Raw genomic sequence first — 15,290 nt, forward strand, 5'->3', positions numbered from 1 at the left:
CCTCTCTTCTGGGCCATAACCGCGCCAGTGCACCAGGTACTGCAGGGAATTCCTGACTCGATGGGAGTCCAGAATGCGACTTATTACAAACTGCTCCTCCCCATCCACTAGCACAGGAGTCGGGGGGGGGGGGTGAGTCATTCCCCGAATCGATGAATCTTTTGAGCAGAGATTTATGGAACACATTGTTAATCTTCATCGTGCTTGGAATTTCTAACCGGAAGGCCACCGCGTTAATCTCCTCAATTATTTTAAACAGACCGATAAATAGCGGGCCCAGTTTAGCGGATGGTTGCTTGAGTTTTATATTTCTGGTAGACAACCACACCAAGTCTTCAACACAGTAGCCCGCCCCCTCAGAGCGGTGACTGTCTGCAACTCGCTTGCTGCGCCGAACGGATCGCTGTAAATTTTTCTGGACCTCCGCCCACCCGGCCTCAATATCGGAACAAAACTCATTTGCTCCTGGTACCTCCAAAACCCTCTTGAAAAGGGGGCCAAAACATGGGTGAAATCCGTAGTTACAGAAGAACGGTGAAGTCCCCGTAGCCTCTAGTGGTCTATTGTTTAGAGCAAACTCGGCTAGTGGTAAGAACTTTGACCAGTCCTGATTTTCAGAGGCATAACAATGTAAATACTGCTCCAGGTTCTGATTACACCTCTCAGTTTGCCCATTGGTCTCAGGATGGTATGCCGAGGAAAACGAAAGCTGGACACCCAATCGAGAGCAGACTATTCGCCAAAAGCTAGAGACAAATTGTACGCTGCGATCGGAGACTATATTCTCTGGCAAACCATGCAGTCTAACGATGTGGCAAATGAACAAACTCGCCAACGTCTTGGCATTAGGTAAACCGGGGAGTGCCACAAAATGGCACATTTTACTAAACCGGTCCACTACCACCCACACAACAGTGTTGCCATCGGAAGGTGGTAAATCCGTAATGAAGTCCATGGACAAATGCATCCATGGTCTTTTAGGAATAGGCAGCGGCAATAACATAACCGGCTGACCGGCTGCGGGATGACTTGGTTCTGGCACACACCTCCCATGACGAAACAAAACTGAACGTATCCCGTCGTAATGACGGCCACCAATATGTTCTAGAGAGTAACTTACGGGTATTATTAATCCCCGGATACCTGGCCAACACCAAACTGTGAATCTCGGCCAGCACCTGTAACCTTAGATGAACAGGAACAAAAAGCTTCCCAGCCGGAAGCTTTGACGGGGCCAGATTTTGTGCTTTACGGACTTGCTCCTCTAACTCTAATGACACTGCCGACACCACCACCCCTTCAGACAGGATAGGGGCAGGAGGTTCCTCAGAAACTACTGGAAGAAAACTTCTGGAAAGAGCATCGGCCTTCACATTCTACCAGCCTGGACGATATGTAACTAAAAAATTGAAACGGGAAAAGAAAAGCGACCAGCATGCCTGTCTGGAATTAAGTCTCTTGGCAGATTCCAGATATATGAGGTTTTTGTGATCCATGAAAACCGTTATTTTGTGTCGCGCCCCCTCTAGAAAATGACGCCACTCCTCGAATGCCCATTTAATCGCCAGCAATTCCCTGTTCCCAATGTCATAATTTCGCTCCGAAGACGAAAATTTATGGGAGAAGAATGCACACGGGCGGAGATCTTGCAATGTCTCCGTTCCCTGAGATAGAACTGCTCCAACCCCCACCTCTGAAGCATCGACCTCAACAATAAAGGGCCTGGAAGAATCTGGCTGCACTAGAATGGGAGCAGTAGCAAAACACTTCTTCAATCTCTGAAATGACTGCATAGCTTCCGTCGACCATTTAGTAGGAAAGCACCCCTTCTTAGTCATATCAGTAAGAGGTTTAACTATCACCAAAAAATTCCTAATGAATCTACGGTAATAGTTGGCGAACCCCAAGAACCTTTGTAAGGCTTTCACATTTTCTGGTAAAACCAAGTCCTGCACCGCTCAGACCTTCTCAGGATTCATCTTGAACCCTTCGTGGGTAATTATATGCCCCAAAAATGTGATCTCTTGTACAGCAAACACGCACTTTTCTCTTTTGGCGAACAAACAATTCTCACGCAAAGCTTGGAGGACCTGGCGAACGTGAGAAACATGGGCCTCAAAATCCGGAGAGAAGATCAAAATATCATCCAAGTATACTAGTACAAATCTGCCCACAAACTGAGAGAGAACCTCATTGATCAAGGACTGGAATACTACAGGGACATTAGTGAGACCAAAAGGCATCACCAGACTCTCAAAATGCCCCTCTGGGGTATTAAACGCAGTCTTCCACTCGTCCCCCTCCTTAATCCAGATTAAATTATATGCCCCGCGCAAGTCTATTTTGGAAAACCAGTTGGAGCAATTCAACTGCGAAAACAGATCCGGAATAAGGGGGAGAGGGTATGGACTGCGTTTCGTGATTTTGTTCAATTCCCTAAAGTCAACACAGGGACGAAACCCGCCATCTTTTTGCTTTACAAAAAAGAAACCAGCTGCTAGTGGGGAATTAGATGGCCGTATATGATTCCTTCTCAGGCTGTCCTGGATATAATCTTTGAGCGCCAGTCTCTCAGGGGCCGATATGTTGAATATGCGACTCTTGGGGAACTTGCAGTCAGGGAGAAGTTCAATGGCACAAACCCCCTTTCTGTGCGGTGGTAATTTGTCTGCCCCCTCTTGGGAAAACACATCAGAGAAGTCAGTTATGAATTTGTAGTAGACATGATGATTAGTTAGCGTAAAAAGGCTATTGATTTGTAATAAACTAGAAGTATTACGCAGCTGTAGTGATTTAACTCTATAGAGGCAAATGGCTGCATAATTTCATTTTGGTAATTGCTGGACAATGGCATGGTGAAAGATGTGTGTTTTATAATGTCAGCCTAATATAAAGCTCTACTGCATAAATAAAGAGTTGTCACATTCCAATACTGAAGAAGTGTATCCAGCCCCTCCCCCACTCTCCAACTTCTCAAAGAAAAGTCCACACTACACTGGACTTGAGAGAAAGTGGGGAATTCTATATGACCCAGCGATTAAGAAAATGTATATGTTACTGATGTAATCTGTTGCACGCCCATAAAGGGCAGGTATCATGTGTTTCAATAAAACCTGGGGCTCTGGGGATTATAACCCAGAGAGAGCTGGTTGAGATTCAAGGCTGATGACTTGTGTCCGATTGGTTTCTTTCATTATGTGTGCACACTATACAATTAGGAAGCTACAGAATACCCTGAAACCTGCTGGAGGAAAATATGATCCAGTTCAATTGTCGTCCCTGGGTGGGCCGAGTAGATTTTTTTTAATTTCTTCATTCTGGAACGATACAGAGATCGGCAGATAACATGCAGAACTCAGGGGCCCGGAAATCTACAGAACACGGTTAGATTGGTTAATCTACTGATGTGAGTTGATTTCTAACTGTTAATCTGCCCATATCTAATCCAGAGTGATAAATCACTGAAAGGCAGGTAATATAGTTCTTTCTACTTGGAAAAAACCACCATACAACCTGTCTAAGGGTATTCTGTATGCTGTGAAAGTTATGTCTGAGACGGTTAAAGATTGTGTATACAAGACCAAGAGACAGATTCTGTGAGGGTTAATGTGTCATAAGGGCGGACTTGGCTGTATAAGCCTGAGGGAGCGCGCCCGGGGTGTATTCTCCTATGTAATAGTGGACGGTTTGCGCTACTACACTTGGAGAGCGAGGCCAGGTAAATTTAAAATAGGCATATGCACTTGTATGATGGAGCGTGTTATGTGCTCTCATACGTAAGGAGGGATACGCAGGGTTTAAAATAGGCATATTTACCTGTATGATCGAGCATGTTATGTTCTCATATGTGAAAAGGGATACTTAGAGAATTATAGCCGTATTGTGTGTCGGCTGGATACTCCAAATATTGTTGAGGTCTTTATCACTGAATATAATCGTCAGTCTTTGTGTATAGTCAAAGGTCTTGTTTAAAGAATGTGCAGTGTTTGTTATTGGGGGGGGGTTTACTGATAAGAGAGTGGGCTGATGTTAAGCTACTGAGAGCATTTCCCAGTTAACCCGTTTGTTCCTTTTGTTTTGTGTTTATAGTGTTAATGTGCATTGTGATTTGAAGAAGGCAGAATAGAATACGGGATAGATTTAGGTTGTTTAGAGAATGGCGGAAAAAGAAAGGTAAGCAAGGATAAGGATCAGGAAAGTTGTTGAAAGAAAGAAATGTCGGGATATTGACATATAAGCAGGAAGCCCTAGCAGAAAGGAAGGTGCTTAAGATTGCTAGGAGGTGGTATAGTGTAGGAAAGGGATTCACAAGGAGAGAGTGTAGTGGGGGATGTGTATTGCCTGTATCATGAACAATGTAATGCCTTTGTGTTGACTATAGCCCATCCCTATAATGATGGCTGCACTTGCAATGTTTAAATCCCCACATAGTTTGACTCTGCAGCAAGTGTGGTGAGCCCTGCCCCATCATGAAATTACTTCCCCCCATGTGCTCAGTTTCAGGGTGTGTGATGTTACTTCCGGCCATTCTAATACGGGACATGACTAAGCCCCGCCCCTTCCTCCAGCAGCAATCTTGCCTCACCTGGGAGATTTGTAGCCACGCCCCTTTCTGCCTCTGACGGCCATCTTGTTGCACTTGGGAGGCCTACATTCCCCAATGCCACTGTATCCAGTGCTAACATCATGATTGTCTGATGTAAGGTCTTGTTTGACCAGACTTTGTTACACTCCAAAATGTGGCCACCTTGGATGTGTGATAAGTTCAGGGAAACAAATCTTTGTTCTTTACGAAGATGCAGCTTAGGACATAGTAGATGACTAAGCTGGTTTATAGTGTATGGGAGATTGAAGTTGATGCATGGAGGACTGAAGCCAGGGACCCATGAGCAGGGGACGCCCTCTCATGGTGTGTTCCCAGGGGCTCTGTTTTCCACTGCCTGCTTCTCCAATGGATGTTCAGACAGATGATGTTAAGGAAGGCTCCTACAGATGGAATAATTTCCCTATAGTCACCCAGCAAACTTTTTCACGGAATTTGATGAAGTAATTTTGGTTTTTATGTGAGAAAGAGGGACTGAATTGCTCAGAGTAGGATGTCAATTCATCCATATTCTTTAGTTTTTTTCCTTATATCTTTGCATATTCTAGTGTCAGTCTACACTGAAGCTATAATTATATTCCGACAGGAGAGTGAAAGTTAAACAGTGAAATTCCCTGAATACTATTTCACTGGGTGACTGTAAATTTTGCTTGTGTTGCGCCCCCTTGTGTTAGAAATGCTAAATACGACCTGAAAAAAGAAAAAAAGATCTAAAGGATATTTTCGCTAAGATTTTGCTGCATACAATGTCACCTTGACCTACAAAGTGTTTGTTTTTGTGCCTCTTGGTTTCCTTTTTCAACGTTCTACTAGTTTGAACGCGACCAATCTTTTTTCCATTGAGTATTCCGGTTCAAAAGGGGGGAGGCATAGGTGATTCAGGTCATAGGTGATCTAGGTGTTGTAGATCAGCTATTGGGTTTAAAAAAAAAAATAATAATAATAAATGAATTAAAATAAAAAGGAAATAAATGATTTTGTGCTATAAGATTCTTATCCAATGTGAAATAGAACATCAACATGATTATTTAGTACTGATACAGTAAGAAACTGCAGGTATGCAAACAGTTACTAGAACCTCTGTTGACAATGCATATGTTGAGCTTTTTGCAGATGGTACCAGGGTGAGGATTGATGACTCCACATCGGATATGCAGTGGTCACACAACAAGATGTCCTAGAAGGAGTAGCTCTGCCTCCGCATGTCTCAGCACAAGAAGCGGAACTGAAGGCCCTCACTGAGGCATGTAGAGTGGCGAAAGGTAAGACAGCAACCATTTACACTGACTCCTGGTATGCATTTAGCATAGCTCATGATTACGGCCCAATATGGAAGGCCAGACAGTTTTTACCTTAGCAGGACAACCAATTGAGAATGGTGCAACAGTGCAGAGTCTCATGGAGGCCCTACTTCCACCTGACAAAGTTGAATGCTCACACCGATTCCTACAATGGAGAAGCGAGAGACAACACCCTCGCCGACAGCACAGCAAAGGCAGTTGCCCTCAAGCCGTGGAAGAAAGAAGAAAGATACTGACAGCATAAGTCAGAGGCAAAAACTTTGGACATTGACAAAATTTGTACTTTGATATGCTAAAGACTTTACAGTTACAAGCCAGCAAGGAAGAAAGGATAAATGGACTAAAATCGGAGCAGCACAAACAGGACCGTGTATGGTGAACAGTCAACAGCACTTGCCCACCACAGTTCCTGTATCCCATGATGGCGCAGCTGACGCACGGAAAGACCCACCTAGTAAAGCAGCAATGACGTTGATGCTTGAAAGAGGACGGGCGACTCCTGGGTTCTCTGTAGCTGCTGCATCATTTGTCCAGTTTAGCATGATCTATGCCATAGGTGAGACAGGGCAGAAGTAAATTTTCCACATCACACTTGCCGGGACCACTCTACCCATTTCAGGGATTGCAAATTGACTACATTCAGCTCCCACTTGTTGGGAAGTATGAATATGTGCTTGTTAATGATGATGTCTTTGCAGGTTGGAGGCCGACCCTGCAACCAAGGCAAACAAGTAGGTAACCACAAAGAAGCTCATGAATGAGGTAAACTGTGAATATGGGGTACCAGAAGTGATTCAGAGTCAGACAGAGGTACAGACTTCGCAAGTGAATGCAACATGTCATGTCTGCTTTGGGTGTATCCCAGGCTTTTTACACACTCTACCACCCTTAGTGTAGTGGAAAGGTGGAGAGACTTAGTGGCACGCTAAAAAAGCAAGATACTTAAAATGACGCCGAAAATGGGGCTGCTTTGAAAAGACTGTCATCCAATAGCCCTATTCAGTGTTAGATATGAACCCAGGGGGGATCCGAGATTGTTTGGGCTAACCCCAAGGCTAGGTTGCTACTATCCTCAGTAGTTACAATTACAATCTGATGTGTTGACTAAGTATGTGATTTCCGTTGTTAAAGCACTAACCAAAGCCTATGCACGGGTGTTCTCTTCCAGACTCAGAGGCAGACACTGGGACACATATTTTGCAGCCTGGGGATTGGGTGTGTGTCAAGAAGTTCCTCAGGAAGCACCCTCTTGAGCCCCGATTTGATGGTCCCTACCAGGTGCTTCTGACTACTGCCACAGCTGTGAAACTAGCCAAAAGACTTATATGGATCCATGCTTCATACTGTAAGAAAGCTTCAGATCAGGGAGACCAGTCTTAGTTGTGCCGAGGACATTACTCTGGTTAGGGCTAGTGAGAGAGGAGGGTGGCAACTGGAATCCTTAGTCGGAAGAATATGTGGGTATGGTTACCTTCTGGCATAACTTGTCCAACACTCAAGTAGCCGCATATTCCTTCGACTATTGTACTGTGGTCCCGTGTCTAGGCGCAAAATCCCACCGCAGGCCAGATTTAGCTCAGTCCAGCTGGTTATATGACTTTTATACCCGGGGAATACAATATGTTTGTGCCACTGATAATGTCTGGGGAGAAGACTGCCGTTATTGTGGATCAGTGGGACAGAACACAGGGACAGACTAGTCCTATAAACTGCAAAATGCCTTAAATAAGTAAGATAAGAGCGGGAAATCCCTAATTAGCCTTAAGAATAATAAGGACAGCAGGTATTGGAAGGCTGAACTTAGTATGTTGCTTGGTTTTAACACTGACCATAGAAAATCCAAGCCCGGGGGACTTACTGTTTGGGGACATACCGGTACGGGAGGACAGATCCCTTAGGGAAGTTTAAAATAAGGGATATGGTAGATGCTCCCGAATGGAAGCCTTCACTTAGTCCCGTGCCCAAAATTAACCCCCTCCGCTGTAAGATAAGACCTTGACGAACATGATGATCATAGCCGACCCTACCTTTGAGGACACCTTGACAGTAGCGACTGGCTACTCTGACCAGAATTCCTGGTTGGAGTTGATGAGGTACAATGCTAACAAGAGCAACAAGTCTAACTGTTGCGTGTGCGGTAGTGCACGACCACACTCGGGGATGGTCCCCCTAAATCTCCCTGTAGATGCTAAAGAGTGTTTCCTTAGTTTTTTCGTGAACATTTCCGCTAATTACACTGCTTGTGAGAAGTGGAAGAAGGAATACTCTATAACTACTTAAGTGTTTTGCACTGGAGAGCGTATTATTGACTACCCTGGAAACTACACCTGCCAAGCAAATGGGCAAGGTGGAGGGGGATTTTTGGGGAACTCATTAACGGGTATTGCTCCTCCTACGGTACGATAGGAGGGGAATGGATGCAGAATCAGGTCCAGTCCTTAGGAGACGTTTACTGGCTTTGTGGAGACATGAGGTGGAGGACCCGCCTGGAAGGTATTTGGGCAGGGGAGTGTGCCTTAGTAAAGCCCTTATGCTCCTCCACATCCTGTAAGACAGCATTGAGGATAATGAGGTTACCCCCAATAGTTACTTTATCTCGATCCAACTCTGTCTGTGTTCTGTGGTTATCCTGTCATGTTGGTCTATCCTTGTTTTCTGCATAGGTACGGCGGTTCCTTCCAGTCTTGTCACTAGGCAGTGTAGGGTCAGTGTTGGCGGCCTGGACCAGTCCACCTTCAGGGCTATCTCCAGGAGGGACATTGGTGTGGGTGAAGATCAGAGAGTCCCACGCCGTGCGTACCTGTGCACACTACTAGTATTGTAACATTATACTAGAGCGAGAAGAGAGACTCCTGGCGGTAGTTTTGACCTACACGTGTACATTGACGTCATAGGACAGCCAAGGGGGTACCTGACAAGTTTTATAAATTAGAGACCCAGTTAAAGCTAGATTCGAGTCCATTTTTCTGATCATTATGGTAAATAAAATGTTGACTGGATTAATTATGTTTATTATAATTAGCAGCGGTTTGTAAATTACACTAGAGATGCCTTATAGGGACTAGTCGACCAATAGGACCTACCTCGACTATGACTTATCAAGATAAAATGGCCTTAGATATGATTTTAGCTAAAAAGGGGGGTGTCTGTAAGATGATAGGGGAGACTTGTTGTACCTACATCCCAAACAACGCATGACCCACAGGTAAAGACGCAGTTGCCATTAAGAAGCTGACCGCACTAACTAAAAAGAGCTAACCTTTGGGACCAGTACTTTCCACGGATGAGCGGGTGGCAAAGGATCCTGGCTCAGATGGGCGTCCCTGATGTATGTGTACTGATTATCTTTTCCGTTCTAGTCTGCTGTGTTATCCTGTGTCAGAGAGACCTGTGAAACTGATGCAGGAAAAGCCGCTCCCACAATGGGTTTGCTGGATGCATCCCCAGAAGGAGTGGAAAAGTCCTACATCCCCTTGAAGACCCTAAATCGAACCTTCAACGCGCTCCACTTATAAGCTCACGCGCAGACAACTGGGAAAATTTGACGGGGAGAGTTAGAGAATAGACATTTTAAGGGGGGATTATAGTAGACATGATGATTAGTTAGCGTAAAATGTCTATTGATTTGTAATAAACTAGAAGTATTACGCAGCTGTAGTGATTTAACTCTATAGAGGTAAAGGGCTGCAGAATTTCATTATGGTAATTGCTGGACAATGGCATGGTGAAAGATGTGTGTTTTATAATGTCAGCCTAATATAAAGCTCTACTGCATAAATAAAGAGTTAAGTCACATTCCAACTTCTTCCATACTGAAGAAGTGTATCCAGCCCCTCCCCCACTCTCCAACTTCTCAGACAAAGAATTGCTTTAACAGACCACATGTTGATAGAACAAAGACTGCCACGTACATTGAGACCGCATGCTGAGAGGACAAAGTCCACACTACACTGGACTTGAGAGAAGGTGGGGAATTCTATATGACCCAGCGAATAAGAAAATGTATATGTTACTGATGTAATCTGTTGCACGCCCATAAAGGGCAGGTATCATGTGTTTCAATAAAACCTGGGGCTCTGGGGATTATAACCCAGAGAGAGCTGGTTGAGATTCAAGGCTGATGACTTGTGTCCGATTGGTTTCTTTCATTATGTGTGCACACTATACAATTAGGAAACTATAGAATACCCTGAAACCTGCTGGAGGAAAATATGACCCAGTTCAAATTCAGGCAACTCCTCTGCCTGAATGAAGGCTATATCAGCAGAAATGCAACCGGACAGACAACCAGGGCTCCATTTAACAATGTCCCCCTTTTCCCAGTCCACTACTGGGTTGTGTAAGCGCAGCCAGGGCAACCCCAAGTCTACTTGCGTAGGGAGGGATTCCATGACATATAGTGTTATACATTCCGTGTGGAAGAGCCCAATCCTTAAATGGACATTAGGTACACAAAAACTCTGAGATAGTGGAGCAGCATCAATGGCGGACACAGGGATGGGAAAATCCAAAGCACTCATCTCTAAACCTAAACGTTTGACAGTCTCCTGATGTGTTAAATTAATACTAGCTCCACAATCCAAAAAGGCTCATATGGGACTGTCAACACTGCCACAACGAATTTCAGCGGGAAGTACCAGCCTGGAAGAGGATACCCAAGCAATCTGATGGCCTAGAGGGACCTTCCCTCTAACCTCCAGGCCATCTAGTTTTTCCGACTGAGCATTACGACGTGGGCAAAACTGAGCCATATGACCTGTACAATTACAGACAAAGCATCAGCCATTAAACTGTACCGTCCTTCTCCTCCTAACCCTGCCAGCTAGAGACCCCAGCTGCATGGGCTCTTCTATACCTGTAGGTAGGAGGTCTGGATCCGTAGACAGTTCCTGATACCTCTCCCTGATCTGTCTCCCAACTTTAATAGCCAGAGACATGGCCTCATCCAGACTGCGAGGTACTGGATGTCCTACCAGTACGTCCTTGATCTCATTGGACAGACCACAATGGAACTGGCTCTTTAAAGCAGGGTCATTCCACTGAGTTCCTGCTGCCCAACGTCGAAACTTAGCACAATAATCTTCAACAGTGGAATCTCTCTGTCGAAAATGTCTGATATTTCCCTCAGCCACCGCTATCTTATCGGGGACATCATAAATAAGACCCAAAGCAGCAAAAAAGTTATCCACTGAGGTCAGAGCCTCAGACGTCGGGGGTAATGAAAATGCCCATGCCTGTGGCGCCCCCTGCAGTCTGGACATTACAATGCCCCCCCTCTGGGCGTCGTCCCCGAAGAGCTAGGACGCAGTCTGAAATAGAGCTTACAGGCCTCTCGAAAGGATCCGAATTTCTGCCTATCACCAGAAAAACGGTCCGGTAGCTCAATTTTTGGTTCCTTGCTGGGAACCTGCAGTGCAAGTTGTCGCTGTTTAATCTCAGCGACCTCCGCAGCTAGCGTGCCGAGCTGGTGCGACAAAACACCTCAAGGGGATTCATGTTAACAGCACAGAATCTCCCTGAGTTGATAAGGGCTGGTCAATCTGTTGCGTCCTCCTGACGTGCAACCTCAATAACATAAACCAAGGGCACAACTGTGCAAAGGAAACATAACACTATGGGGAATACTCTCCCTAAAGTCCCCTAACCCGGGAGGGGGCCCTGCCTACTCGGCGGACCGATCGCTCTGACAAGTGCGAGCCCGCACGCGTGCCTGGGCCACTAACAAGTCTCTATCAGGGAGCCCTAGCACAAAATAAAGGCGAAACAGAAAACAAAACAAAACAGAAAAGAACTTAGCTAGCATGGAGAGCTTCCGCCAAGATGTGTTGCTCCATCTCTGTGTAGTGGAAACCCAATATTTCTATATTTTGGACTGTGGGCCTTTGGTAGTGGACATTTGTGAATTTAACATTCTGTATAACCAAATGTCATGTTTGCCTTCTGTTCTTACATTTACGCAATATGCAATACTTCCTCTTATGAAACTTCTGTTCTCAAAACGCTGACCAGATAATATATAGTATAAACACGTTACATTTTCCATCTGTTTTGCAACTTTGGAAGACAGTATAACTCAGACATGGACAACCGCAGTCTGAAACAGCTACCGCAATAATTACCCAAGCAATTTTACTGGAAACGTATGCAAATAACATGGGAGGTTTGTGCAATTTATAGTTCATGATGTAACATCCAATACTATCAAAGGAACCACACGTGGCTCCAAGACAACCCACTCATTTCATCCACCACCTGATGGCCAATCACAGATGACCGGAGGATGGAAGAATTGCAAGATGCTTATCCAATAATTAAACAATACGTTGTATCTATGTAATCTTTGACCTGCCCAGATGGGCGGATATGTTAAACTCTTTAAAAGAGGCTACACGCCCAACATTAAAGGAGAATTGAGGAAGCTATGCATGCTGAACCTGAGTCAGTGTGGAAACCTCTTATGCGCATATAATCAATTCAGAATTAATATGGAAGGGTGTAAACATTCCAAATTGAGTAAGCCGTGGTTCCACAAAGGAATGCCACGACAGCTGTCCAAATGCAACTGAAGTGATTGACCAGCACAGGAGATAGTGCTGGCACTGTTTAAGTAGGAACCAGGCTACTCAGCACCAGGTACTGACTGACATTACTTCTGCCGCTACCACACCCCTCAGCTCCCGGAGAAACAAGGGCACACCCAAAACCTGGTCTGGCCTGCAAACAAGGTGCAGGCCTCAGCACGGCTGCAACAAAAAGCATTTGATACCAATCTTTGGTAGGACAATAATTATCACAATCCCATGTAATTATCAAATTTAAAACAATTGGTAATATATATTCTGTTGAAGTAATAGTGTGGGTATTCCTAAGAACATCATTCTCTATAATGTGGCATTGAACCAGTTAACTAAGTCACATGACCGACCAAATAATTTGGAACTCTGCCAGTGAGGGTCCTTATCCTAGACAACGGCACGCTGACATCAGACATGCGGTGCCCGGACTGGAAGGACCTCGGCGATCTGGTTGTATCCTCGGTTCCTCTGACTACACTAATCAGGTGACCCAGTCATGTGTTGGAGCGCTGACATCAGACATGCGTGCCCTGGACCGTAAAGACCTTAGCGTTGTGCCTGGAGCATCGGTCCCCATGACAACATGAATCATGTGACCTGGTTATGTGTTCTCTCCTGCGTCACTACTCCTCCCAGACTTCCGGTATCGCCACGGCTAAGCTCACGATCGGCTCATCTCAAGGTGCATCTTTTTTAGCATTCTAAACATTTGTGCATTAAGCACTGATACCATCTTGGGTAAATGCTAGAGCAGCCTCTGTGAATGATCTATAGCCCAATGCAATGCAATATGGAGGTGCATCAGGTATATCAGTATACACCCCCTGGATGACATCCGATTGGACATTTTGATCTGACCCAACCCCTAGGGCGGTACGGTAATCACGATTTAAAAAGGGCTCTGGCTGGAGATTCTTCAATGGCGGAAACCTACCATCAAGGTTACATGGCTAGATCCTACTATTTTCTTATTTTATGCATCTTTGACTTTAGATAGGACATCTCTATAGCCGCCTCTTTGTTAGGAGTTAGAATTTTTTAGCCTACTATTGTCTTTGTACAGCAGTTTCTCAGCATGCACTCTAGAATTGGGGTATTGCTACTAAAGGGCTGACCATTTTTAGCCCACTGCAGTTTTTCTGCATGCACTCTAAATCTAGGGGATTTGCTATCACAGTATTCCCCACCTCTAAAGCAATTTTTTTCTACTCTAACTCTGGTCACCGGTACTTTCTTACTCCCCTTTTCTTATTGAAAGGGATGATAGTTTTTACCTATATATAAAAAATTATTCTTTTTTGGTCACACTCTACTATTACCTATTTTCAACAAATTTTCTTTTGTTCTATGGTTCCTGATGAGCTGTAAATATCAACAGCGAAATGCATAGAACTACGAACCATACCACAAAAAAATTGTCAACCACGAATTATGAAACATTTGTCATCTAAATGTGACTAATGACAAACACCCAAGAGACGCAATTTTCCGCTCTTTGGGTGATTGTTGGATCTATTCTAAAGTCTGTTAGTATATAACTATTGGGAAAACTATTCTGAGCAGGTTCCCCCCACATTATAAAAGGGGTATCATAAGTTCTAACGAACTTCCCTGCCTTTCCCTCTATGCATCACATTTACACTTATATATTGATGTGACGTGTTCATTCGATGTGTGTCTTGAGCCCTATTTTAAATTGAATTAATAAAATATAAGTTTTAGCTTATGTCTACTTTGTGAAGGGTTCTAAATTACAGTAGATTGTCTGCTTCTGTGAATTTACTCCAGTTTACAAAAAGGGGACCAAAAGTGAGCCTGGTAACTACATGCCAATAAGTCTCACTTCAGTAACTGGAAAAATATTTGAGGGGTTTCTAAGAGACGCCATTGAAGAATACCTCAAAGAGAACAACGGAATAACTCCTCACCAGCATGGGTTCATAAAGAGTCGATCATGTCAGACCAATCTGATCAGCTTCTACGATGAAGTAAGCTCTAGACTGGATCTGGGAGAGTCTATTGATCTCGTATATCTGGACTTCTCTAAAGCATTTGATACCGTGCCGCATAATAGGCTGATATATAAAATGAGACAGCTTGGATTTGGTGAAAACATGTGTATCTGGGTAAAGAATTGGCTCAGAAATAGAAAGCAGAGGGTGGTAATAAATGGTTCATACTCTGACTGGGCCACCGTCGCTAGCGGGGTGCCACAGGGTTCAGTATTGGACCCCATTCTGTTCAATATATTTATAAACGACCTGATAGAGGGGCTGCACAGTAGAATATCAATATTTGCAGATGACACAAAATTATACAATATAATCAATGCAACGGAGGACAATGTGCGGCTACAAACGGACCTGGATAAGTTGGGGACTTGGGCAGAAAACTGGCAAATGAAGTTCAATGTTGATAAATGTAAGGTTATGCTCATGGGCAGGAGAAATGGATGTCACCAATATACACTAAATGGGGTACTGCTAGGGAAAAGGGAGATGGAAAAAGACCTGGGGGTACTAGTGGACTGTAGACTTAACTGGAGTAACCAATGCCAATCAGCTGCTGCTAAGGCAAATAAAGTCTTGGGGTGCATTAAAGAGGTATAGGGGCGAAGGATGAGAACATTATCCTCCCACTATATAAGGCACTTGTGAGGCCTCACATGGAATACTGCGCACAGTTCTGGTCAACGGTGCTCAGGAAAGATGTTACAGTGCTGGAGGGGGTTCAAAGAAGTGCAACTATTACATGGAGTGAAGGGACTGGAATACCCAGAGAGGCTATCCAAATTGGGATTATTTACTCTAG

Source organism: Eleutherodactylus coqui, chromosome 7 (genome assembly GCF_035609145.1).
Source record: "Eleutherodactylus coqui strain aEleCoq1 chromosome 7, aEleCoq1.hap1, whole genome shotgun sequence".
In the NCBI taxonomy this organism is placed as follows: domain Eukaryota; kingdom Metazoa; phylum Chordata; class Amphibia; order Anura; family Eleutherodactylidae; genus Eleutherodactylus; species Eleutherodactylus coqui.